The following is a 23,915-nucleotide window of genomic DNA, read 5'->3' as shown; positions in this document are numbered from 1 at the left end:
ACCCAGACGTTCAAAATCTGCTACACAACATAATTGTGAAGGCACGAGGCTTTTAGCGAGTTTATGGCTGTTATTTGGAAAGTTCTAAATGGACGCAACTGCTGAGCTCCATGGTCTCATTGTGCAGACACGTTGGATGGCGCCGGTCATTAGGCGGCCGCATCCAGGTACGCCGATTAGCGCTGAGGAGTCCCAGCTGCAATGGGCAGAGCACTGTAGATCGGCAATAAAGCAGAGGATGGGCCCTTGTTAGGCAGGGAGCCGATGAGACGACTGTGTGTTTCTGCGAATTTCCGTGGGACAGGTCCATGGCTCCCAGACCTTCAAAATCTGCTACACAACATACTTGTGAAGGCACGAGGCTTTTAGCGAGTTTATGGCTGTTCTTTGGAAAGTTCTAAATGGACGCAACTGCTGAGCTCCATGGTCTCATTGTGCAGACACGTTGGATTGCGCCGGTCATTAGGCGGCCGCATCCAGGTACGCCGATTAGCGCTGAGGAGTCCCAGCTGCAATGGGCAGAGCACTGTAGATCGGCAATAAAGCAGAGGATGGGCCCTTGTTAGGCAGGGAGCCGATGAGACGACTGTGTGTTTCTGCGAATTTCCGTGGGACAGGTCCATGGCACCCAGACGTTCAAAATCTGCTACACAACATACTTGTGAAGGCACGAGGCTCTCAGCGAGTTTATGGCTGTTCTTTGGAAAGTTCTAAATGGACGCAACTGCTGAGCTCCATGGTCTCATTGTGCAGACACGTTGGATGGCGCCGGTCATTAGGCGGCCGCATCCAGGTACGCCGATTAGCGCTGAGGAGTCCCAGCTGCAATGGGCAGAGCACTGTAGATCGGCAATAAAGCAGAGGATGGGCCCTTGTTAGGCAGGGAGCCGATGAGACGACTGTGTGTTTCTGCGAATTTCCGTGGGACAGGTCCATGGCACCCAGACGTTCAAAATCTGCTACACAACATACTTGTGAAGGCACGAGGCTTTTAGCGAGTTTATGGCTGTTCTTTGGAAAGTTCTAAATGGACGCAACTGCTGAGTTCCATGGTCTCATTGTGCAGACACGTTGGATGGCGCCAGTCATTAGGCGGCCGCATCCAGGTACGCCGATTAGCGCTGAAGAGTCCCAGCTGCAATGGGCAGAGCACTGTAGATCGGCAATAAAGCAGAGGATGGGCCCTTGTTAGGCAGGGAGCCGATGAGACGACTGTGTGTTTCTGCGAATTTCCGTGGGACAGGTCCATGGCACCCAGACGTTCAAAATCTACTACACAACATACTTGTGAAGGCACGAGGCTTTTAGCGAGTTTATGGCTGTTCTTTGGAAAGTTCTAAATGGACGCAACTGCTGAGCTCCATGGTCTCATTGTGCAGACACGTTGGATGGCGCCGGTCATTAGGCGGCCGCATCCAGGTATGCCGATTAGCGCCGAGGAGTCCCAGCTGCAATGGGCAGAGCACTGTAGATCGGCAATAAAGCAGAGGATGGGCCCTTGTTAGGCAGGGAGCCGATGAGACGACTGTGTGTTTCTGCGAATTTCCGTGGGACAGGTCCATGGCACCCAGACGTTCAAAATCTACTACACAACATACTTGTGAAGGCACGAGGCTTTTAGCGAGTTTATGGCTGTTCTTTGGAAAGTTCTAAATGGACGCAACTGCTGAGCTCCATGGTCTCATTGTGCAGACACGTTGGATGGCGCCGGTCATTAGGCGGCCGCATCCAGGTACGCCGATTAGCGCTGAGGAGTCCCAGCTGCAATGGGCAGAGCACTGTAGATCGGCAATAAAGCAGAGGATGGGCCCTTGTTAGGCAGGGAGCCGATGAGACGACTGTGTGTTTCTGCGAATTTCCGTGGGACAGGTCCATGGCACCCAGACGTTCAAAATCTGCTACACAACATACTTGTGAAGGCACGAGGCTTTTAGCGAGTTTATGGCTGTTGTTTGGAAAGTTCTAAATGGACGCAACTGCTGAGCTCCATGGTCTCATTGTGCAGACACGTTGGATGGCGCCGGTCATTAGGCGGCCGCATCCAGGTACGCCGATTAGCGCTGAGGAGTCCCAGCTGCAATGGGCAGAGCACTGTAGATCGGCAATAAAGCAGAGGATGGGCCCTTGTTAGGCAGGGAGCCGATGAGACGACTGTGTGTTTCTGCGAATTTCCGTGGGACAGGTCCATGGCACCCAGACGTTCAAAATCTGCTACACAACATACTTGTGAAGGCACGAGGCTTTTAGCGAGTTTATGGCTGTTGTTTGGAAAGTTCTAAATGGACGCAACTGCTGAGCTCCATGGTCTCATTGTGCAAACACGTTGGATGGCGCCGGTCATTAGGCGGCCGCATCCAGGTACGCCGATTAGCGCTGAGGAGTCCCAGCTGCAATGGGCAGAGCACTGTAGATCGGCAATAAAGCAGAGGATGGGCCCTTGTTAGGCAGGGAGCCGATGAGACGACTGTGTGTTTCTGCGAATTTCCGTGGGACAGGTCCATGGCACCCAGACGTTCAAAATCTGCTACACAACATACTTGTGAAGGCACGAGGCTTTTAGCGAGTTTATGGCTGTTCTTTGGAAAGTTCTAAATGGACGCAACTGCTGAGTTCCATGGTCTCATTGTGCAGACACGTTGGATGGCTCCGGTCATTAGGCGGCCGCATCCAGGTAGGCCGATTAGCGCTGAGGAGTCCCAGCTGCAACGGGCAGAGCACTGTAGATCGGCAATAAAGCAGAGGATGGGCCCTTGTTAGGCAGGGAGCCGATGAGACGACTGTGTGTTTCTGCGAATTTCCGTGGGACAGGTCCATGGCACCCAGACGTTCAAAATCTGCTACACAACATACTTGTGAAGGCACGGGGCTTTTAGCGAGTTTATGGCTGTTCTTTGGAAAGTTCTAAATGGACGCAACTGCTGAGTTCCATGGTCTCATTGTGCAGACACGTTGGATGGCGCCGGTCATTAGGCGGCCGCATCCAGGTACGCCGATTAGCGCTGAGGAGTCCCAGCTGCAATGGGCAGAGCACTGTAGATCGGCAATAAAGCAGAGGATGGGCCCTTGTTAGGCAGGGAGCCGATGAGACGACTGTGTGTTTCTGCGAATTTCCGTGGGACAGGTCCATGGCACCCAGACGTTCAAAATCTGCTACACAACATACTTGTGAAGGCACGAGGCTTTTAGCGAGTTTATGGCTGTTCTTTGGAAAGTTCTAAATGGACGCAACTGCTGAGCTCCATGGTCTCATTGTGCAGACACGTTGGATGGCGCCGGTCATTAGGCGGCCGCATCCAGGTACGCCTATTAGCGCTGAGGAGTCCCAGCTGCAATGGGCAGAGCACTGTAGATCGGCAATAAAGCAGAGGATGGGCCCTTGTTAGGCAGGGAGCCGATGAGACGACTGTGTGTTTCTGCGAATTTCCGTGGGACTGGTCCATGGCACCCAGACGTTCAAAATCTGCTACACAACATACTTGTGAAGGCACGAGGCTTTTAGCGAGTTTATGGCTGTTCTTTGGAAAGTTCTAAATGGACGCAACTGCTGAGCTCCATGGTCTCATTGTGCAGACACGTTGGATGGCGCCGGTCATTAGGCGGCCGCATCCAGGTACGCCGATTAGCGCTGAGGAGTCCCAGCTGCAATGGGCAGAGCACTGTAGATCGGCAATAAAGCAGAGGATGGGCCCTTGTTAGGCAGGGAGCCGATGAGACGACTGTGTGTTTCTGCGAATTTCCGTGGGACAGGCCCATGGCACCCAGACGTTCAAAATCTGCTACACAACATACTTGTGAAGGCACGAGGCTTTTAGCGAGTTTATGGCTGTTCTTTGGAAAGTTCTAAATGGACGCAACTGCTGAGCTCCATGGTCTCATTGTGCAGACACGTTGGATGGCGCCGGTCATCAGGCGGCCGCATCCAGGTACGCCGATTAGCGCTGAGGAATCCCAGCTGCAATGGGCAGAGCACTGTAGATCGGCAATAAAGCAGAGGATGGGCCCTTGTTAGGCAGGGAGCCGATGGGACGACTGTGTGTTTCTGCGAATTTCCGTGGGACAGGTCCATGGCACCCAGACGTTCAAAATCTGCTACACAACATACTTGTGAAGGCACGAGGCTTTTAGCGAGTTTATGGCTGTTCTTTGGAAAGTTCTAAATGGACGCAACTGCTGAGTTCCATGGTCTCATTGTGCAGACACGTTGGATGGCGCCGGTCATCAGGCGACCGCATCCAGGTACGCCGATTAGCGCTGAGGAGTCCCAGCTGCAATGGGCAGAGCACTGTAGATCGGCAATAAAGCAGAGGATGGGCCCTTGTTAGGCAGGGAGCCGATGAGACGACTGTGTGTTTCTGCGAATTTCCGTGGGACAGGTCCATGGCACCCAGACGTTCAAAATCTGCTACACAACATACTTGTGAAGGCACGAGGCTTTTAGCGAGTTTATGGCTGTTCTTTGGAAAGTTCTAAATGGACGCAACTGCTGAGTTCCATGGTCTCATTGTGCAGACACGTTGGATGGCGCCGGTCATTAGGCGGCCGCATCCAGGTACGCCGATTAGCGCTGAGGAGTCCCAGCTGCAATGGGCAGAGCACTGTAGATCGGCAATAAAGCAGAGGATGGGCCCTTGTTAGGCAGGGAGCCGATGAGACGACTGTGTGTTTCTGCGAATTTCCGTGGGACAGGTCCATGGCACCCAGACGTTCAAAATCTGCTACACAACATACTTGTGAAGGCACGAGGCTTTTAGCGAGTTTATGGCTGTTCTTTGGAAAGTTCTAAATGGACGCAACTGCTGAGCTCCATGGTCTCATTGTGCAGACACGTTGGATGGCGCCGGTCATTAGGCGGCCGCATCCAGGTACGCCGATTAGCGCTGAGGAGTCCCAGCTGCAATGGGCAGAGCACTGTAGATCGGCAATAAAGCAGAGGATGGGCCCTTGTTAGGCAGGGAGCCGATGAGACGACTGTGTGTTTCTGCGAATTTCCGTGGGACAGGTCCATGGCACCCAGACGTTCAAAATCTGCTACACAACATACTTGTGAAGGCACGAGGCTTTTAGCGAGTTTATGGCTGTTCTTTGGAAAGTTCTAAATGGACGCAACTGCTGAGCTCCATGGTCTCATTGTGCAGACACGTTGGATGGCGCCGGTCATTAGGCGGCCGCATCCAGGTACGCCGATTAGCGCTGAGGAGTCCCAGCTGCAATGGGCAGAGCACTGTAGATCGGCAATAAAGCAGAGGATGGGCCCTTGTTAGGCAGGGAGCCGATGAGACGACTGTGTGTTTCTGCGAATTTCCGTGGGACAGGCCCATGGCACCCAGACGTTCAAAATCTGCTACACAACATACTTGTGAAGGCACGAGGCTTTTAGCGAGTTTATGGCTGTTCTTTGGAAAGTTCTAAATGGACGCAACTGCTGAGCTCCATGGTCTCATTGTGCAGACACGTTGGATGGCGCCGGTCATCAGGCGACCGCATCCAGGTACGCCGATTAGCGCTGAGGAATCCCAGCTGCAATGGGCAGAGCACTGTAGATCGGCAATAAAGCAGAGGATGGGCCCTTGTTAGGCAGGGAGCCGATGAGACGACTGTGTGTTTCTGCGAATTTCCGTGGGACAGGTCCATGGCACCCAGACGTTCAAAATCTGCTACACAACATACTTGTGAAGGCACGAGGCTTTTAGCGAGTTTATGGCTGTTGTTTGGAAAGTTCTAAATGGACGCAACTGCTGAGTTCCATGGTCTCATTGTGCAGACACGTTGGATGGCGCCGGTCATCAGGCGACCGCATCCAGGTACGCCGATTAGCGCTGAGGAGTCCCAGCTGCAATGGGCAGAGCACTGTAGATCGGCAATAAAGCAGAGGATGGGCCCTTGTTAGGCAGGGAGCCGATGAGACGACTGTGTGTTTCTGCGAATTTCCGTGGGACAGGTCCATGGCACCCAGACGTTCAAAATCTGCTACACAACATACTTGTGAAGGCACGAGGCTTTTAGCGAGTTTATGGCTGTTCTTTGGAAAGTTCTAAATGGACGCAACTGCTGAGTTCCATGGTCTCATTGTGCAGACACGTTGGATGGCGCCGGTCATTAGGCGGCCGCATCCAGGTACGCCGATTAGCGCTGAGGAGTCCCAGCTGCAATGGGCAGAGCACTGTAGATCGGCAATAAAGCAGAGGATGGGCCCTTGTTAGGCAGGGAGCCGATGAGACGACTGTGTGTTTCTGCGAATTTCCGTGGGACAGGTCCATGGCACCCAGACGTTCAAAATCTGCTACACAACATACTTGTGAAGGCACGAGGCTTTTAGCGAGTTTATGGCTGTTCTTTGGAAAGTTCTAAATGGACGCAACTGCTGAGCTCCATGGTCTCATTGTGCAGACACGTTGGATGGCGCCGGTCATCAGGCGACCGCATCCAGGTACGCCGATTAGCGCTGAGGAGTCCCAGCTGCAATGGGCAGAGCACTGTAGATCGGCAATAAAGCAGAGGATGGGCCCTTGTTAGGCAGGGAGCCGATGAGACGACTGTGTGTTTCTGCGAATTTCCGTGGGACAGGTCCATGGCACCCAGACGTTCAAAATCTGCTACACAACATACTTGTGAAGGCACAAGGCTTTTAGCGAGTTTATGGCTGTTCTTTGGAAAGTTCTAAATGGACGCAACTGCTGAGTTCCATGGTCTCATTGTGCAGACACGTTGGATGGCGCCGGTCATTAGGCGGCCGCATCCAGGTACGCCGATTAGCGCTGAGGAGTCCCAGCTGCAATGGGCAGAGCACTGTAGATCGGCAATAAAGCAGAGGATGGGCCCTTGTTAGGCAGGGAGCCGATGAGACGACTGTGTGTTTCTGCGTATTTCCGTGGGACAGGTCCATGGCACCCAGACGTTCAAAATCTGCTACACAACATACTTGTGAAGGCACGAGGCTTTTAGCGAGTTTATGGCTGTTCCTTGGAAAGTTCTAAATGGACGCAACTGCTGAGCTCCATGGTCTCATTGTGCAGAAACGTTGGATGGCGCCGGTCATCAGGCGACCGCATCCAGGTACGCCGATTAGCGCTGAGGAGTCCCAGCTGCAATGGGCAGAGCACTGTAGATCGGCAATAAAGCAGAGGATGGGCCCGTGTTAGGCAGGGAGCCGATGAGACGACTGTGTGTTTCTGCGAATTTCCGTGGGACAGGTCCATGGCACCCAGACCTTCAAAATCTGCTACACAACATACTTGTGAAGGCACAAGGCTTTTAGCGAGTTTATGGCTGTTCTTTGGAAAGTTCTAAATGGACGCAACTGCTGAGTTCCATGGTCTCATTGTGCAGACACGTTGGATGGCGCCGGTCATTAGGCGGCCGCATCCAGGTACGCCGATTAGCGCTGAGGAGTCCCAGCTGCAATGGGCAGAGCACTGTAGATCGGCAATAAAGCAGAGGATGGGCCCTTGTTAGGCAGGGAGCCGATGAGACGACTGTGTGTTTCTGCGAATTTCCGTGGGACAGGTCCATGGCACCCAGACGTTCAAATTCTGCTACACAACATACTTGTGAAGGCACGAGGCTTTTAGCGAGTTTATGGCTGTTCTTTGGAAAGTTCTAAATGGACGCAACTGCTGAGCTCCATGGTCTCATTGTGCAGACACGTTGGATGGCGCCGGTCATCAGGCGACCGCATCCAGGTACGCCGATTAGCGCTGAGGAGTCCCAGCTGCAATGGGCAGAGCACTGTAGATCGGCAATAAAGCAGAGGATGGGCCCGTGTTAGGCAGGGAGCCGATGAGACGACTGTGTGTTTCTGCGAATTTCCGTGGGACAGGTCCATGGCACCCAGACGTTCAAAATCTGCTACACAACATACTTGTGAAGGCACGAGGCTTTTAGCGAGTTTATGGCTGTTCTTTGGAAAGTTCTAAATGGACGCAACTGCTGAGTTCCATGGTCTCATTGTGCAGACACGTTGGATGGCGCCGGTCATTAGGCGGCCGCATCCAGGTACGCCGATTAGCGCTGAGGAGTCCCAGCTGCAATGGGCAGAGCACTGTAGATCGGCAATAAAGCAGAGGATGGGCCCTTGTTAGGCAGGGAGCCGATGAGACGACTGTGTGTTTCTGCGAATTTCCGTGGGACAGGTCCATGGCACCCAGACGTTCAAAATCTGCTACACAACATACTTGTGAAGGCACGAGGCTTTTAGCGAGTTTATGGCTGTTCTTTGGAAAGTTCTAAATGGACGCAACTGCTGAGCTCCATGGTCTCATTGTGCAGACACGTTGGATGGCGCCGGTCATCAGGCGACCGCATCCAGGTACGCCGATTAGCGCTGAGGAGTCCCAGCTGCAATGGGCAGAGCACTGTAGATCGGCAATAAAGCAGAGGATGGGCCCTTGTTAGGCAGGGAGCCGATGAGACGACTGTGTGTTTCTGCGAATTTCCGTGGGACAGGTCCATGGCACCCAGACGTTCAAAATCTGCTACACAACATACTTGTGAAGGCACAAGGCTTTTAGCGAGTTTATGGCTGTTCTTTGGAAAGTTCTAAATGGACGCAACTGCTGAGTTCCATGGTCTCATTGTGCAGACACGTTGGATGGCGCCGGTCATTAGGCGGCCGCATCCAGGTACGCCGATTAGCGCTGAGGAGTCCCAGCTGCAATGGGCAGAGCACTGTAGATCGGCAATAAAGCAGAGGATGGGCCCTTGTTAGGCAGGGAGCCGATGAGACGACTGTGTGTTTCTGCGTATTTCCGTGGGACAGGTCCATGGCACCCAGACGTTCAAAATCTGCTACACAACATACTTGTGAAGGCACGAGGCTTTTAGCGAGTTTATGGCTGTTCCTTGGAAAGTTCTAAATGGACGCAACTGCTGAGCTCCATGGTCTCATTGTGCAGAAACGTTGGATGGCGCCGGTCATCAGGCGACCGCATCCAGGTACGCCGATTAGCGCTGAGGAGTCCCAGCTGCAATGGGCAGAGCACTGTAGATCGGCAATAAAGCAGAGGATGGGCCCGTGTTAGGCAGGGAGCCGATGAGACGACTGTGTGTTTCTGCGAATTTCCGTGGGACAGGTCCATGGCACCCAGACCTTCAAAATCTGCTACACAACATACTTGTGAAGGCACAAGGCTTTTAGCGAGTTTATGGCTGTTCTTTGGAAAGTTCTAAATGGACGCAACTGCTGAGTTCCATGGTCTCATTGTGCAGACACGTTGGATGGCGCCGGTCATTAGGCGGCCGCATCCAGGTACGCCGATTAGCGCTGAGGAGTCCCAGCTGCAATGGGCAGAGCACTGTAGATCGGCAATAAAGCAGAGGATGGGCCCTTGTTAGGCAGGGAGCCGATGAGACGACTGTGTGTTTCTGCGAATTTCCGTGGGACAGGTCCATGGCACCCAGACGTTCAAATTCTGCTACACAACATACTTGTGAAGGCACGAGGCTTTTAGCGAGTTTATGGCTGTTCTTTGGAAAGTTCTAAATGGACGCAACTGCTGAGCTCCATGGTCTCATTGTGCAGACACGTTGGATGGCGCCGGTCATCAGGCGACCGCATCCAGGTACGCCGATTAGCGCTGAGGAGTCCCAGCTGCAATGGGCAGAGCACTGTAGATCGGCAATAAAGCAGAGGATGGGCCCGTGTTAGGCAGGGAGCCGATGAGACGACTGTGTGTTTCTGCGAATTTCCGTGGGACAGGTCCATGGCACCCAGACGTTCAAAATCTGCTACACAACATACTTGTGAAGGCACAAGGCTTTTAGCGAGTTTATGGCTGTTCTTTGGAAAGTTCTAAATGGACGCAACTGCTGAGTTCCATGGTCTCATTGTGCAGACACGTTGGATGGCGCCGGTCATTAGGCGGCCGCATCCAGGTACGCCGATTAGCGCTGAGGAGTCCCAGCTGCAATGGGCAGAGCACTGTAGATCGGCAATAAAGCAGAGGATGGGCCCTTGTTAGGCAGGGAGCCGATGAGACGACTGTGTGTTTCTGCGAATTTCCGTGGGACAGGTCCATGGCACCCAGACGTTCAAATTCTGCTACACAACATACTTGTGAAGGCACGAGGCTTTTAGCGAGTTTATGGCTGTTCTTTGGAAAGTTCTAAATGGACGCAACTGCTGAGCTCCATGGTCTCATTGTGCAGACACGTTGGATGGCGCCGGTCATCAGGCGACCGCATCCAGGTACGCCGATTAGCGCTGAGGAGTCCCAGCTGCAATGGGCAGAGCACTGTAGATCGGCAATAAAGCAGAGGATGGGCCCTTGTTAGGCAGGGAGCCGATGAGACGACTGTGTGTTTCTGCGAATTTCCGTCGGGCAGGTCCATGGCACCCAGACGTTCAAAATCTGCTACACAACATACTTGTGAAGGCACAAGGCTTTTAGAGAGTTTATGGCTGTTCTTTGGAAAGTTCTAAATGGACGCAACTGCTGAGCTCCATGGTCTCATTGTGCAGACACGTTGGATGGCGCCGGTCATCAGGGGGCCGCATCCAGGTACGCCGATTAGCGCTGAGGAGTCCCAGCTGCAATGGGCGGAGCACTGTAGATCGGCAATAAAGCAGAGGATGGGCCCTTGTTAGGCAGGGAGCCGATGAGACGACTGTGTGTTTCTGCGAATTTCCGTGGGACAGGTCCATGGCACCCAGACGTTCAAAATCTGCTACACAACATACTTGCGAAGGCACGAGGCTTTTAGCGAGTTTATGGCTGTTCTTTGGAAACTTCGAATAGGACACAACTGCTGAGTTCCATGGTCGCACTGTGCAGACACGTTGGTTGGCGCCGGTCATTAGGCGGCCGCGTCCAGGTAGGCCGATTAGCGCTGGGAAGTCCCAGCTGCAATGGGCAGAGCACTGTAGATCGGCAATAAAGCAGAGGATGGGCCCTTGTTAGACAGGAAGCCAATGAGACGACTGTGTATTTCTGCGAATTCCCGTGGTACAGGTCCATGGCGCCCAGACGTCCAAACTCTGCTACAAAACATACTTGTGAAGGCACGAGGCTTTTAGCGAGTTTATGGCTGTCCTTTGGAAAGTTCGAAATGGACGCAACTGCTGAGTTCCATGGTCTCATTGAGCAGACACGTTGGATGGCGCCGGTCATTAAGCGGCCGCGTCCAGGTAGGCCGATTTGCGCTGAGGAGTCCCAGCTGCACTGGGCAGACCACTGTGGATCGGCAATAAAGCAGAGGATGGGCCCTTGTTAGGCAGGAAGTCGATGAGACGACTGTGTGTTTCTGGAAATTTCCGTGGTACAGGTCCATGTCGCACAGACTTCCAAACTCTGCTACAAAACATACTTGTGAAGGCACGAGGCTTATATTAAAATTATGGCTGCTCTTTACAAAGTTCGAAATGGACGCAACTGCTGAGTTCCATGATCTCATTGTGCAGGCACGTTGGATGGCGCCGGTCATTAGGCGGCCGCGTCCAGTTGGGCCGATTAGCGCTGAGGAGTCCCAGCTGCAATATGCAGAGCACTGTAGATCGGCAATAAAGCAGAGGATGGGCCCTTGTTAGGCAGGAAGCCAATGAGACGACTGTGTGTTTCTGGAAATTTCCGTGGGACAGGTCCATGGCGCCCAGACGACCAAACTCTGCTACAAAACATACTTGTGAAGGCACGAGGCTTTTAGCGAGTTTATGGCTGTTGTTTGTCAGTTCAAAATGGATGCAACTGCTGAGTTCCATGGTCTCATTGTGCAGAAACGATGGATGGCGCCGGTCATTAGGCGGCCGCGTCCAGGTAAGCCGATTATCGCTGAGGAATCCCAGCTGCAATGGGCAGAGCACTGTAGATCGGCAATAAAGCAGTGGATGGGCCCTTGTTAGGCAGGAAGCCAATGAGACGACTGTGTGTTTCTGCGAATTCCCGTGGGACAGGTCCATGGCACCCAGACGTCCAAACTCTGCTACAAAACATACTTGTGAAGGCACGAGGCTTTTAGCGAGTTTATGGCTGTCCTTTGGAAAGTTCGAAATGGACGCAACGGCTGAATTCCATGGTCTCATTGTGCAGACACGTTGGATGGCGCCGGTCCTTAGGCGGCCGCGTCCAGGTAGGCCGATTTGCGCTGAGGAGTCCCAGCTGCAATGGGCAGAGCACTGTAGATCGGCAATAAAGCAGAGGATGGGCCCTTCTTGGGCAGGAAGTCGATGAGACGGCTGTGTGTTTCTGGAAATTTCCGTGGGTCAGGTCCATGGCGCCCAGACCTCCAAACTCTGCTGAAAAACATATTTGTGAAGGCACGAGGCATTTGTCGAGATTGTGGCTGTTCTTTGGAAAGTTCGACATGGACGCAACTGCTGAGCTCCATGGTCTCATTGTGCAGACACGTTGGATGGCGCCGGTCATTAGGCGGCCGCGTCCAGGTGGGCCGATTATTACTGAGGAGTCCCAGCTGCAATGGGCAGAGCACTGTAGATCGGCAATAAAGCAGAGGAATGGCCCTTGTTAGGCAGGAAGTCGATGAGACGACTGTGTGTTTCTTCGAATTTCCGTGGGACAGGTCCATGGCGCCCAGACGTCCAAACTCTGCTACAAAACATACTTGTGAAGGCACGCGGCTTTTAGCGAGTTTATGGCTGTTCTTTGGAAAGTTTGAATTGGACACAACTGCAGAGTTCCATGGTCTCATTGTGCAGACACGTTGGATGGCGCCGGTCATTAGGCGGCCGCGTCCAGGTAGGCCGATTAGTGCTGAGGAATCCCAGCTGCAATGGGCAGAGCACTGTAGATCGGCAATAAAGCAGAGGATGGGCCCCTGTTAGGCAGGAAGCCGATGAGACGACTGTGTGTTTCTGCGAATTTCCGTGGGACAGGTCCATTGCGCCCAGACAGTCAAACTCTGCCACAGAACATACTTGTGAAGGCATGACGATTTTAGCAAGTTTATGGTTGTTCTTTAGATACTTCGAATAGGACACAACTGCTGAGTTCCATGGTCGCATTGTGCAGACACGTTGGTTGGCGCCGGTCATTAGGCGGCCGCGTCCAGGTAGGCCGATTTGCGCTGAGGAGTCCCAGCTGCACTGGGCAGACCAGTGTAGATCGGCAATAAAGCAGAGGATGGGCCCTTGTTAGGCAGGAAGCCAATGAGACGACTGTGTGTTTCTTCGAATTTCCGTGGGACAGTTCCGTGGCGCCCAGACGTCCAAACTCTGTTACAAAACATATTTGTGAAGGCACGCGGCTTTTATCGAGTTTATGGCTGTTCTTTGTAAAGTTTGAAATGGACGCAACTACTGAGTTCCATGGTCTCATTGTGCAGACACGTTGGATGGCGCCGGCCATTAGGCGGCCGCGTCCAGGTAGGCCGATTAGCGCTGAAGAGTCCCAGCTGCAATGGGCAGAGCACCGTAGATCGGCAATAAAGCAGAGGATGGGCCCCTGTTAGGCGGAAAGCCAATGAGACGACTGTGTGTATCTACGAATTTCCTTTTGACAGGTCCATGGCGCCCAGACGTCCAAAATCTGCTACATAACATACTTGGGAAGGCACGAGGCTTTTATCGAGTTTATGGCCGTTCCTTGGAAAGTTCGAATAGGACACAACTGCTGAGTTCCATGGTCTCATTGTGCAGACACGTTGGATGGCGCCGGTCATCAGGCGGCCGCGTCCAAAAGGCCGATTAGCGCTGAAGAGTTCCAGCTGCAATGGGCAGAGCACTGTAGATCGGCAATAAAGCAGAGGATGGGCCCTTGTTAGGCGGAAAGCCAATGAGACGACTGTGTGTTTCTACGAATTTCCGTTTGACAGGTCCATGGCGCCCAGACGTCCAAAATCTGCTACATAACATACTTGGGAAGGCACGAGGCTTTTATCGAGTTTATGGCCGTTCTTTGGAAAGTTCGAAATGGACGCAACTGCTGAGTTCCATGGTCTCATTGTGCAGACAAGTTGGATGGCACCAGTCATTTGGCGGCCGCGTCCAGGTAGGCCGATTAGCGCTGAGGAATCCCAGCTGCAATGGGCAGAACACTGTAGATCGGCAGTAAAGCAGAGGATGTGCCCTTGTTAGGCAGGAAGCCGATGAGACGACTGTTTGTTTCTGTGATTTGCCGTGGGACAGGTCCATGGCGCCCAGACGTCCAAACTCTGCTACAAAACATTCTTGTGAAGGCACGTGGCTTTTAGCGAGTTTATGGCTGTTCTTTGGAAAGTTCGAAATGGACGCAACTGCTTAGTTCCATGGTCTCATTGTGCAGACACGTTGAATGGCGCCAGTAATTAGGCGGCCGCGTCCAGGTAGGCCGATTAGCGCTGAGGAATCCCAGCTGCAATGGGCAGAGCACTGTAGATCGGCAATAGAACAGAGGATGGGCCCTTGTTAGACAGGAAGCCGATGAGACGACTCTGTGTTTCTGCGATTTTCCGTGGGACAGGACCATGGCGCCCAGACGTCCATACACTGCTACAAAACATACTAGTGAAGGCACGAGGCTTTTAGCGAGTTTATGGCTGTTCTTTGGAAAGTTCGAAATTGACGCATCTGCTGAGTTCCATGGTCTCATTGTGCAGACACGTTGAACGGCGCCGGTCATTGGGCGGCCGCGTCCTGATAGGCCGATTAGCGCTGAGGAATCCCAGCTGCAATGGGCAGAGCACTGTAGATCGGCAATAAAGCAGAGGATGGGCCCTTGTTAGGCAGGAAGCCAATGAGACGACTGTGTGTTTCTGGAAATTTCCGTGGGACAGGTCCATGGCGCCCAGACGACCAAACTCTGCTACAAAACATACTTGTGAAGGCACGAGGCTTTTAGCGAGTTTATGGCTGTTCTTTGTCAGTTCGAAATGGATGCAACTGCTGAGTTCCATGGTCTCATTGTGCAGAAACGATGGATGGCGCCGGTCATTAGGCGGCCGCGTCCAGGTAAGCCGATTAGCGCTGAGGAGTCCCAGCTTTCAATGGGCAGAGCACTGTAGATCGGCAATAAAGCAGTGGATGGGCGCTTCTTGGGCAGGAAGTCGATGAGAGGACTGTGTGTTTCTGGAAATTTCCGTGGGACAGGTCCATGGCGCCCAGACCTCCAAACTCTGCTAAAAAACATATTTGTGAAGGCACGAGGCATTTGTCGAAATTGTGGCTGTTCTTTGGAAAGTTCGACATGGACGCAACTGCTGAGCTCCATGGTCTCATTGTGCAGACACGTTGGATGGCGCCGGTCATTAGGCGGCCGCGTCCAGGTAGGCCGATTAGCGCTGAAGAGTCCCAGCTGCAATGGGCAGAGCAATGTAGATCGGCAATAAAGCAGAGGATGGGCCCTTGTTAGGCGGAAAGCCAATGAGATGACTGTGTGTATCTACGAATTTCCTTTTGACAGGTCCATGGCGCCCAGACGTCCAAAATCTGCTACATAACATACTTGGGAAGGCACGAGGCTTTTATCGAGTTTATGGCCGTTCTTTGGAAAGTTCGAAATGGACGCAACTGCTGAGTTCCATGGCCTCATTGTGCAGACACGTTGGATGGCGCCGGTCATTAGGCGGCCGCGTCCACGTGGGCCGATTAGCACTGAGGGGTCCCAGCTGCAATGGGCAGAGCACTGTAGATCGGCAATAAAGCAGAGGATGGGCCCTTGTTAGGCGGAAAGCCAATGAGACGACTGTGTGTTTCTACGAATTTCCGTTTGACAGGTCCATGGCGCCCAGACGTCGAAAATCTGCTACATAACATACTTGGGAAGGCACGAGGCTTTTATCCAGTTTATGGCCGTTCTTTGGAAAGTTCGAAATGGACGCAACTGCTGAGTTCCATGGTCTCATTGTGCAGACAAGTTGGATGGCGCCAGTCATTTGGCGGCCGCGTCCAGGTAGGCCGATTAGCGCTGAGGAATCCCAGCTGCAATGGGCAGAACACTGTAGATCGGCAGTAAAGCAGAGGATGTGCCCTTGTTAGGCAGGAAGCCGATGAGACGACTGTGTGTTTCTGTGATTTGCCGTGGGACAGGTCCATGGCGCCCAGACGTCCAAACTCTGCTACAAAACATTCTTGTGAAGGCACGTGGCTTTTAGCGAGTTTATGGCTGTTCTTTGGAAAGTTCGAAATGGACGCAACTGCTGAGTTCCATGGTCTCATTGTGCAGACACGTTGAATGGCGCCAGTAATTAGGCGGCCACGTCCAGGTAGGCCCATTAGTACTGAGGAATCCCAGCTGCATTGGGCAGAACACTGTTGATCGGCAATAAACCAGTGGATGGGCCCTTGTTAGGCAGGAAGCCGATGAGACGACTGTGTGTTTCTGCGAATTCCTGTGGGACAGGTCCATGGCGCCCAGACGTCCAAACTCTGCTACAAAACATACTTGTGAAGGCACGAGGCATTTAGCGAGTTTATGGCTGTCCTTTGGACAGTTCGAAATGGACGCAACTGCTGAGTTCCATGGTCTCATTGTGCAGACACGTTGGATGGCGCCGGTCATTAGGCGGCCGCGTCCAGGTGGGCCGATTAGCGTTGAGGAGTCCCAGCTGCAATGGGTAGAGCACTGTAGATCGGCAATAAAGCAGACGATGGGTCCTTTTTAGGCAGGAAGCCGATGAGACGACTGCGTGTTTCTGCGAATTTCCGTGGCACAGGTCCATGGCGCTCACACGTCCAAAATCTGCTACATAACATTTTTGGGAAGGCACGAGGCTTTTATCGAGTTTATGGCCGTTCTTTGGAAAGTTCGAATTGGACGCAACTGCTGAGTTCCATGGTCACATTGTGCAGACACGTTGGATGGCGCCGGTCATGAGGCGGCCGCGTCCAGGTAGGCCGATTTGCGCTGAGGAGTCCCAGCTGCAATGGGCAGAGCACTGTAGATCGGCAATAGAACAGGGGATGGGCCCTTGTTAGGCAGGAAGCCGATGAGACGACTCTGTGTTTCTGCGATTTTCCGTGGGACAGGACCATGGCGCCCAGACGTCCATACACTGCTACAAAACATACTAGTGAAGGCACGAGGCTTTTAGCGAGTTTATGGCTGTTCTTTGGAAAGTTCGAAATTGACGCATCTGCTGAGTTCCATGGTCTCATTGTGCAGACACGTTGAACGGCGCCGGTCATTGGGCGGCCGCGTCCTGATAGGCCGATTAGCGCTGAGGAATCCCAGCTGCAATGGGCAGAGCACTGTAGATCGGCAATAAAGCAGAGGATGGGCCCTTGTTAGGCAGGAAGCCAATGAGACGACTGTGTGTTTCTGGAAATTTCCGTGGGACAGGTCCATGGCGCCCAGACGACCAAACTCTGCTACAAAACATACTTGTGAAGGCACGAGGCTTTTAGCGAGTTTATGGCTATTCTTTGTCAGTTCGAAATGGATGCAACTGCTGAGTTCCATGGTCTCATTGTGCAGAAACGATGGATGGCGCCGGTCATTAGGCGGCCGCGTCCAGGTAAGCCGATTAGCGCTGAGGAGTCCCAGCTGCAATGGGCAGAGCACTGTAGATCGGCAATAAAGCAGTGGATGGGCGCTTCTTGGGCAGGAAGTCGATGAGAGGACTGTGTGTTTCTGGAAATTTCCGTGGGACAGGTCCATGGCGCCCAGACCTCCAAACTCTGCTAAAAAACATATTTGTGAAGGCACGAGGCATTTGTCGAAATTGTGGCTGTTCTTTGGAAAGTTCGACATGGACGCAACTGCTGAGCTCCATGGTCTCATTGTGCAGACACGTTGGATGGCGCCGGTCATTAGGCGGCCGCGTCCAGGTAGGCCGATTAGCGCTGAAGAGTCCCAGCTGCAATGGGCAGAGCAATGTAGATCGGCAATAAAGCAGAGGATGGGCCCTTGTTAGGCGGAAAGCCAATGAGACGACTGTGTGTATCTACGAATTTCCTTTTGACAGGTCCATGGCGCCCAGACGTCCAAAATCTGCTACATAACATACTTGGGAAGCCACGAGGCTTTTATCGAGTTTATGGCCGTTCTTTGGAAAGTTCGAAATGGACGCAACTGCTGAGTTCCATGGCCTCATTGTGCAGACACGTTGGATGGCGCCGGTCATTCGGCGGCCGCGTCCACGTGGGCCGATTAGCACTGAGGGGTCCCAGCTGCAATGGGCAGAGCACTGTAGATCGGCAATAAAGCAGAGGATGGGCCCTTGTTAGGCAGGAAGTCGATGAGACGACTGTGTGTTTCTTCGAATTTCCGTGGGACAGGTCCATGGCGCCCAGACGTCCAAACTCTGCTACAAAACATACTTATGAAGGCACGAGGCTGTTAGCGAGTTTATGGCTGTTCTTTGGAAAGTTTGAAATGGACACAACTGCAGAGTTCCATGGTCTCATTGTGCAGACACGTTGGATGGCGCCGGTCATTAGGCGGCCGCGTCCAGGTAGGCCGATTAGTGCTGAGGAATCCCAGCTGCAATGGGCAGAGCACTGTAGATCGGCAATAAAGCAGATGATGGGCCCCTGTTAGGCAGGAAGCCGATGAGACGACTGTGTGTTTCTGCGAATTTCCGTGGGACAGGTCCATTGCGCCCAGACAGTCAAACTCTGCCACAAAACATACTTGTGAAGGCATGACGCTTTTAGCAAGTTTATGGTTGTTCTTTAGATACTTCGAATAGGACACAACTGCTGAGTTCCATGGTCGCATTGTGCAGACACGTTGGATGGCGCCGGCCATTAGGCGGCCGCGTCCAGGTAGGCCGATTAGCGCTGAAGAGTCCCAGCTGCAATGGGCAGAGCACTGTAGATCGGCAATAAAGCAGAGGATGGGCCCCTGTTAGGCGGAAAGCCAATGAGACGACTGTGTGTATCTACGAATTTCCTTTTGACAGGTCCATGGCGCCCAGACGTCCAAAATCTGCTACATAACATACTTGGGAAGGCACGAGGCTTTTATCGAGTTTATGGCCGTTCTTTGGAAAGTTCGAATAGGACACAACTGCTGAGTTCCATGGTCTCATTGTGCAGAAACGATGGATGGCGCCGGTCATTAGGCGGCCGCCTCCAGGTAAGCCGATTAGCGCTGAGGAGTCCCAGCTGCAATGGGCAGAGCACTGTAGATCGGCAATAAAGCAGTGGATGGGCCCTTGTTAGGCAGGAAGCCAATGAGACGACTGTGTGTTTCTGCGAATTCCCGTGGGACAGGTCCATGGCGCCCAGACGTCCAAACTCTGCTACAAAACATACTTGTGAAGGCACGAGGCTTTTAGCGAGTTTATGGCTGTCCTTGGGAAAGTTCGAAATGGACGCAACGGCTGAATTCCATGGTCTCATTGTGCAGACACGTTGGATGGCGCCGGTCATTAGGCGGCCGCGTCCAGGTAGGCCGATTTGCGCTGAGGAGTCCCAGCTGCAATGGGCAGAGCACTGTAGATCGGCAATAAAGCAGAGGATGGGCCCTTCTTGGGCAGGAAGTCGATGAGACGGCTGTGTGTTTCTGGAAATTTCCGTGGGACAGGTCCATGGCGCCCAGACGTCCAAACTCTGCTACAAAACATACTTGTGAAGGCACGCGGCTTTTAGCGAGTTTATGGCTGTTCTTTGGAAAGTTTGAAATGGACACAACTGCAGAGTTCCATGGTCTCATTGTGCAGACACGTTGGATGGCGCCGGTCATTAGGCGGCCGCGTCCAGGTAGGCCGATTAGTGCTGAGGAATCCCAGCTGCAATGGGCAGAGCACTGTAGATCGGCAATAAAGCAGAGGATGGGCCCCTGTTAGGCAGGAAGCCGATGAGACAACTGTGTGTTTCTGCGAATTTCCGTGGGACAGGTCCATTGCCCCCAGACAGTCAAACTCTGCCACAAAACATACTTGTGAAGGCATGACGCTTTTAGCAAGTTTATGGTTGTTCTTTAGATACTTCGAATAGGACACAACTGCTGAGTTCCGTGGTCGCATTGTGCAGACACGTTGGTTGGCGCCGGTCATTAGGCGGCCGCGTCCAGGTAGGCCGATTAGCGCTGGGAAGTCCCAGCTGCAATGGGCAGAGCACTGTAGATCGGCAATAAAGCTGAGGATGGGCCCTTGTTAGGCAGGAAGCCAATGAGACGACTGTGTGCTTCTGCGAATTCCCGTGGTACAGTTCCATGGCGCCCAGACGTCCAAACTCTGCTACAAAACATACTTGTGAAGGCACGAGGCTTTTAGCGAGTTTATGGCTGTCCTTTGGAAGGTTCGAAATGGACCCAACTGCTGAGTTCCATGGTCTCATTGTGCAGACACGTTGGATGGCGCCGGTCATTAAGCGGCCGCGTCCAGGTAGGCCGATTTGCGCTGAGGAGTCCCAGCTCCACTGGGCAGACCACTGTAGATCGGCTATAAAGCAGAGGATGGGCCCTTGTTAGGCAGGAAGTCGATGAGACGACTGTGTGTTTCTTCGAATTTCCGTGGGACAGTTCCATGGCGCCCAGACGTCCAAACTCTGCTACAAGACATACTTGTGAAGGCACGCGGCTTTTATCGAGTTTATGGCTGTTCTTTGTAAAGTTTGAAATGGACGCAACTGCTGAGTTCCATGGTCTCATTGTGCAGACACGTTGGATGGGGCCGGTCATTAGGCGGCCGCGTCCAGGTAGGCCGATTAGTGCTGAGGAATCCCAGCTGCAATGGGCAGAGCACTGTAGATCGGCAATAAAGCAGAGGATGGGCCCCTGTTAGGCAGGAAGCCGATGAGACAACTGTGTGTTTCTGCGAATTTCCGTGGGACAGGTCCATTGCCCCCAGACAGTCAAACTCTGCCACAAAACATACTTGTGAAGGCATGACGCTTTTAGCAAGTTTATGGTTGTTCTTTAGATACTTCGAATAGGACACAACTGCTGAGTTCCGTGGTCGCATTGTGCAGACACGTTGGTTGGCGCCGGTCATTAGGCGGCCGCGTCCAGGTAGGCCGATTAGCGCTGGGAAGTCCCAGCTGCAATGGGCAGAGCACTGTAGATCGGCAATAAAGCTGAGGATGGGCCCTTGTTAGGCAGGAAGCCAATGAGACGACTGTGTGCTTCTGCGAATTCCCGTGGTACAGTTCCATGGCGCCCAGACGTCCAAACTCTGCTACAAAACATACTTGTGAAGGCACGAGGCTTTTAGCGAGTTTATGGCTGTCCTTTGGAAGGTTCGAAATGGACCCAACTGCTGAGTTCCATGGTGTCATTGTGCAGACACGTTGGATGGCGCCGGTCATTAAGCGGCCGCGTCCAGGTAGGCCGATTTGCGCTGAGGAGTCCCAGCTCCACTGGGCAGACCACTGTAGATCGGCTATAAAGCAGAGGATGGGCCCTTGTTAGGCAGGAAGTCGATGAGACGACTGTGTGTTTCTTCGAATTTCCGTGGGACAGTTCCATGGCGCCCAGACGTCCAAACTCTGCTACAAGACATACTTGTGAAGGCACGCGGCTTTTATCGAGTTTATGGCTGTTCTTTGTAAAGTTTGAAATGGACGCAACTGCTGAGTTCCATGGTCTCATTGTGCAGACACGTTGGATGGCGCCGGTCATTAGGCGGCCGCGTCCAGGTAGGCCGATTAGTGCTGAGGAATCCCAGCTGCAATGGGCAGAGCACTGTAGATCGGCAATAAAGCAGAGGATGGGCCCCTGTTAGGCAGGAAGCCGATGAGACAACTGTGTGTTTCTGCGAATTTCCGTGGGACAGGTCCATTGCCCGCAGACAGTCAAACTCTGCCACAAAACATACTTGTGCAGGCATGACGCTTTTAGCAAGTTTATGGTTGTTCTTTAGATACTTCGAATAGGACACAACTGCTGAGTTCCGTGGTCCCATTGTGCAGACACGTTGGTTGGCGCCGGTCATTAGGCGGCCGCGTCCAGGTAGGCCGATTAGCGCTGGGAAGTCCCAGCTGCAATGGGCAGAGCACTGTAGATCGGCAATAAAGCAGAGGATGGGCCCTTGTTAGGCAGGAAGTCGATGAGACGACTGTGTGTTTCTTCGAATTTCCGTGGGACAGGTCCATGGCGCCCAGACGTCCAAACTCTGCTACAAAACATACTTATGAAGGCACGAGGCTTTTAGCGAGTTTATGGCTGTTCTTTGGAAAGTTTGAGATGGACACAACTGCAGAGTTCCATGGTCTCATTGTGCAGACACGTTGGATGGCGCCGGTCATTAGGCGGCCGCGTCCAGGTAGGCCGATTAGTGCTGAGGAATCCCAGCTGCAATGGGCAGAGCACTGTAGATCGGCAATAAAGCAGAGGATGGGCCCCTGTTAGACAGGAAGCCGATGAGACGACTGTGTGTTTCTGCGAATTTCCGTGGGACAGGTCCATTGCGCCCAGACAGTCAAACTCTGCCACAGAACATACTTGTGAAGGCATGACGCTTTTAGCAAGTTTATGGTTGTTCTTTAGATACTTCGAATAGGACACAACTGCTGAGTTCCATGGTCGCATTGTGCAGACACGTTGTTTGGCGCCAGTCATTAGGCGGCCGCGTCCAGGTAGGCCGATTAGCGCTGGGAAGTCCGAGCTGCAATGGGCAGAGCCCTGTAGATCGGCAATAAAGCAGAGGATGGGCCCTTGTTAGGCAGGAAGCCAATGAGACGACTGTGTGCTTCTGCGAATTCCCGTGGTACAGGTCCATGGCGCCCAGACGTCCAAACTCTGCTACAAAACATTCTTGTGAAGGCACGAGGCTTTTAGCGAGTTTATGGCTGTTCTTTGGAAAGTTCGAAATGGACGCAACTGCTGAGTTCCATGGTCTCATTGTGCAGACACGTTGAATGGCGCCAGTAATTAGGCGGCCACGTCCAGGTAGGCCGATTAGTACTGAGGAATCCCAGCTGCATTGGGCAGAACACTGTAGATCGGCAATAAACCAGTGGATGGGCCCTTGTTAGGCAGGAAGCCGATGAGACGACTGTGTGTTTCTGCGAATTCCTGTGGGACAGGTCCATGGCGCCCAGACGTCCAAACTCTGCTACAAAACATACTTGTGAAGGCACGAGGCATTTAGCGAGTTTATGGCTGTCCTTTGGACAGTTCGAAATGGACGCAACTGCTGAGTTCCATGGTCTCATTGTGCAGACACGTTGGATGGCGCCGGTCATTAGGCGGCCGCATCCAGGTAGGCCGATTAGCGTTGAGGAGTCCCAGCTGCAATGGGTAGAGCACTGTAGATCGGCAATAAAGCAGAGGATGGGCCCTTTTTAGGCAGGAAGCCGATGAGACGACTGCGTGTTTCTGCGAATTTCCGTGGCACAGGTCCATGGCGCTCAGACGTCAAAACTCTGGTACAAAACATACTTGTGAAGGAACGAGACTTTTAGCGAGATTATGGCTGCTCTCTGGAAAGTTCGAAATGGACGCAACTGCTGAGCTCCATGGTCTCATTGTGCAGACACGTTGGATGGCGCCGGTCACTAGGCAGCCGCATCCAGGTAGGCCGATTAGCGCTCAAGAGTCCCAGCTGCAATGGGCAGAGCACTGTAGATCGGCAATAAAGCAGAGGATGGGCCCTTGTTAGGCGGAAAGCATATGAGACGACTGTGTGTTTCTACGAATTTCCATTTGACAGGTCCATGGCGCCCAGACGTCCAAAATCTGCTACATAACATACTTGGGAAGGCACGAGGCTTTTATCGAGTTTATGGCCGTTCTTTGGAAAGTTCGAATTGGACGCAACTGCTGAGTTCCATGGTCACATTGTGCAGACACGTTGGATGGCGCCGGTCATGAGCGGCCGCCTCCAGGTAGGCCGATTTGCGCTGAGGAGTCCCAGCTGCAATGGGCAGAGCACTGTAGATCGGCAATAAAACAGAGGATGGGCCCTTGTTAGGCATTAAGCCGATGAGACGACTCTGTGTTTCTGCGATTTTCCGTGGGACAGGACCATGGCGCCCAGACGTCCATACACTGCTACAAAACATACTAGTGAAGGCACGAGGCTTTTAGCGAGTTTATGGCTGTTCTTTGGAAAGTTCGAAATGGACGCATCTGCTGAGTTCCATGGTCTCATTGTGCAGACAC

This window comes from Schistocerca americana, chromosome 1 (genome assembly GCF_021461395.2).
Source record: "Schistocerca americana isolate TAMUIC-IGC-003095 chromosome 1, iqSchAmer2.1, whole genome shotgun sequence".
Classification (NCBI taxonomy): Eukaryota; Metazoa; Arthropoda; class Insecta; order Orthoptera; family Acrididae; genus Schistocerca; species Schistocerca americana.
This window is presented reverse-complemented; position numbering follows the sequence as displayed.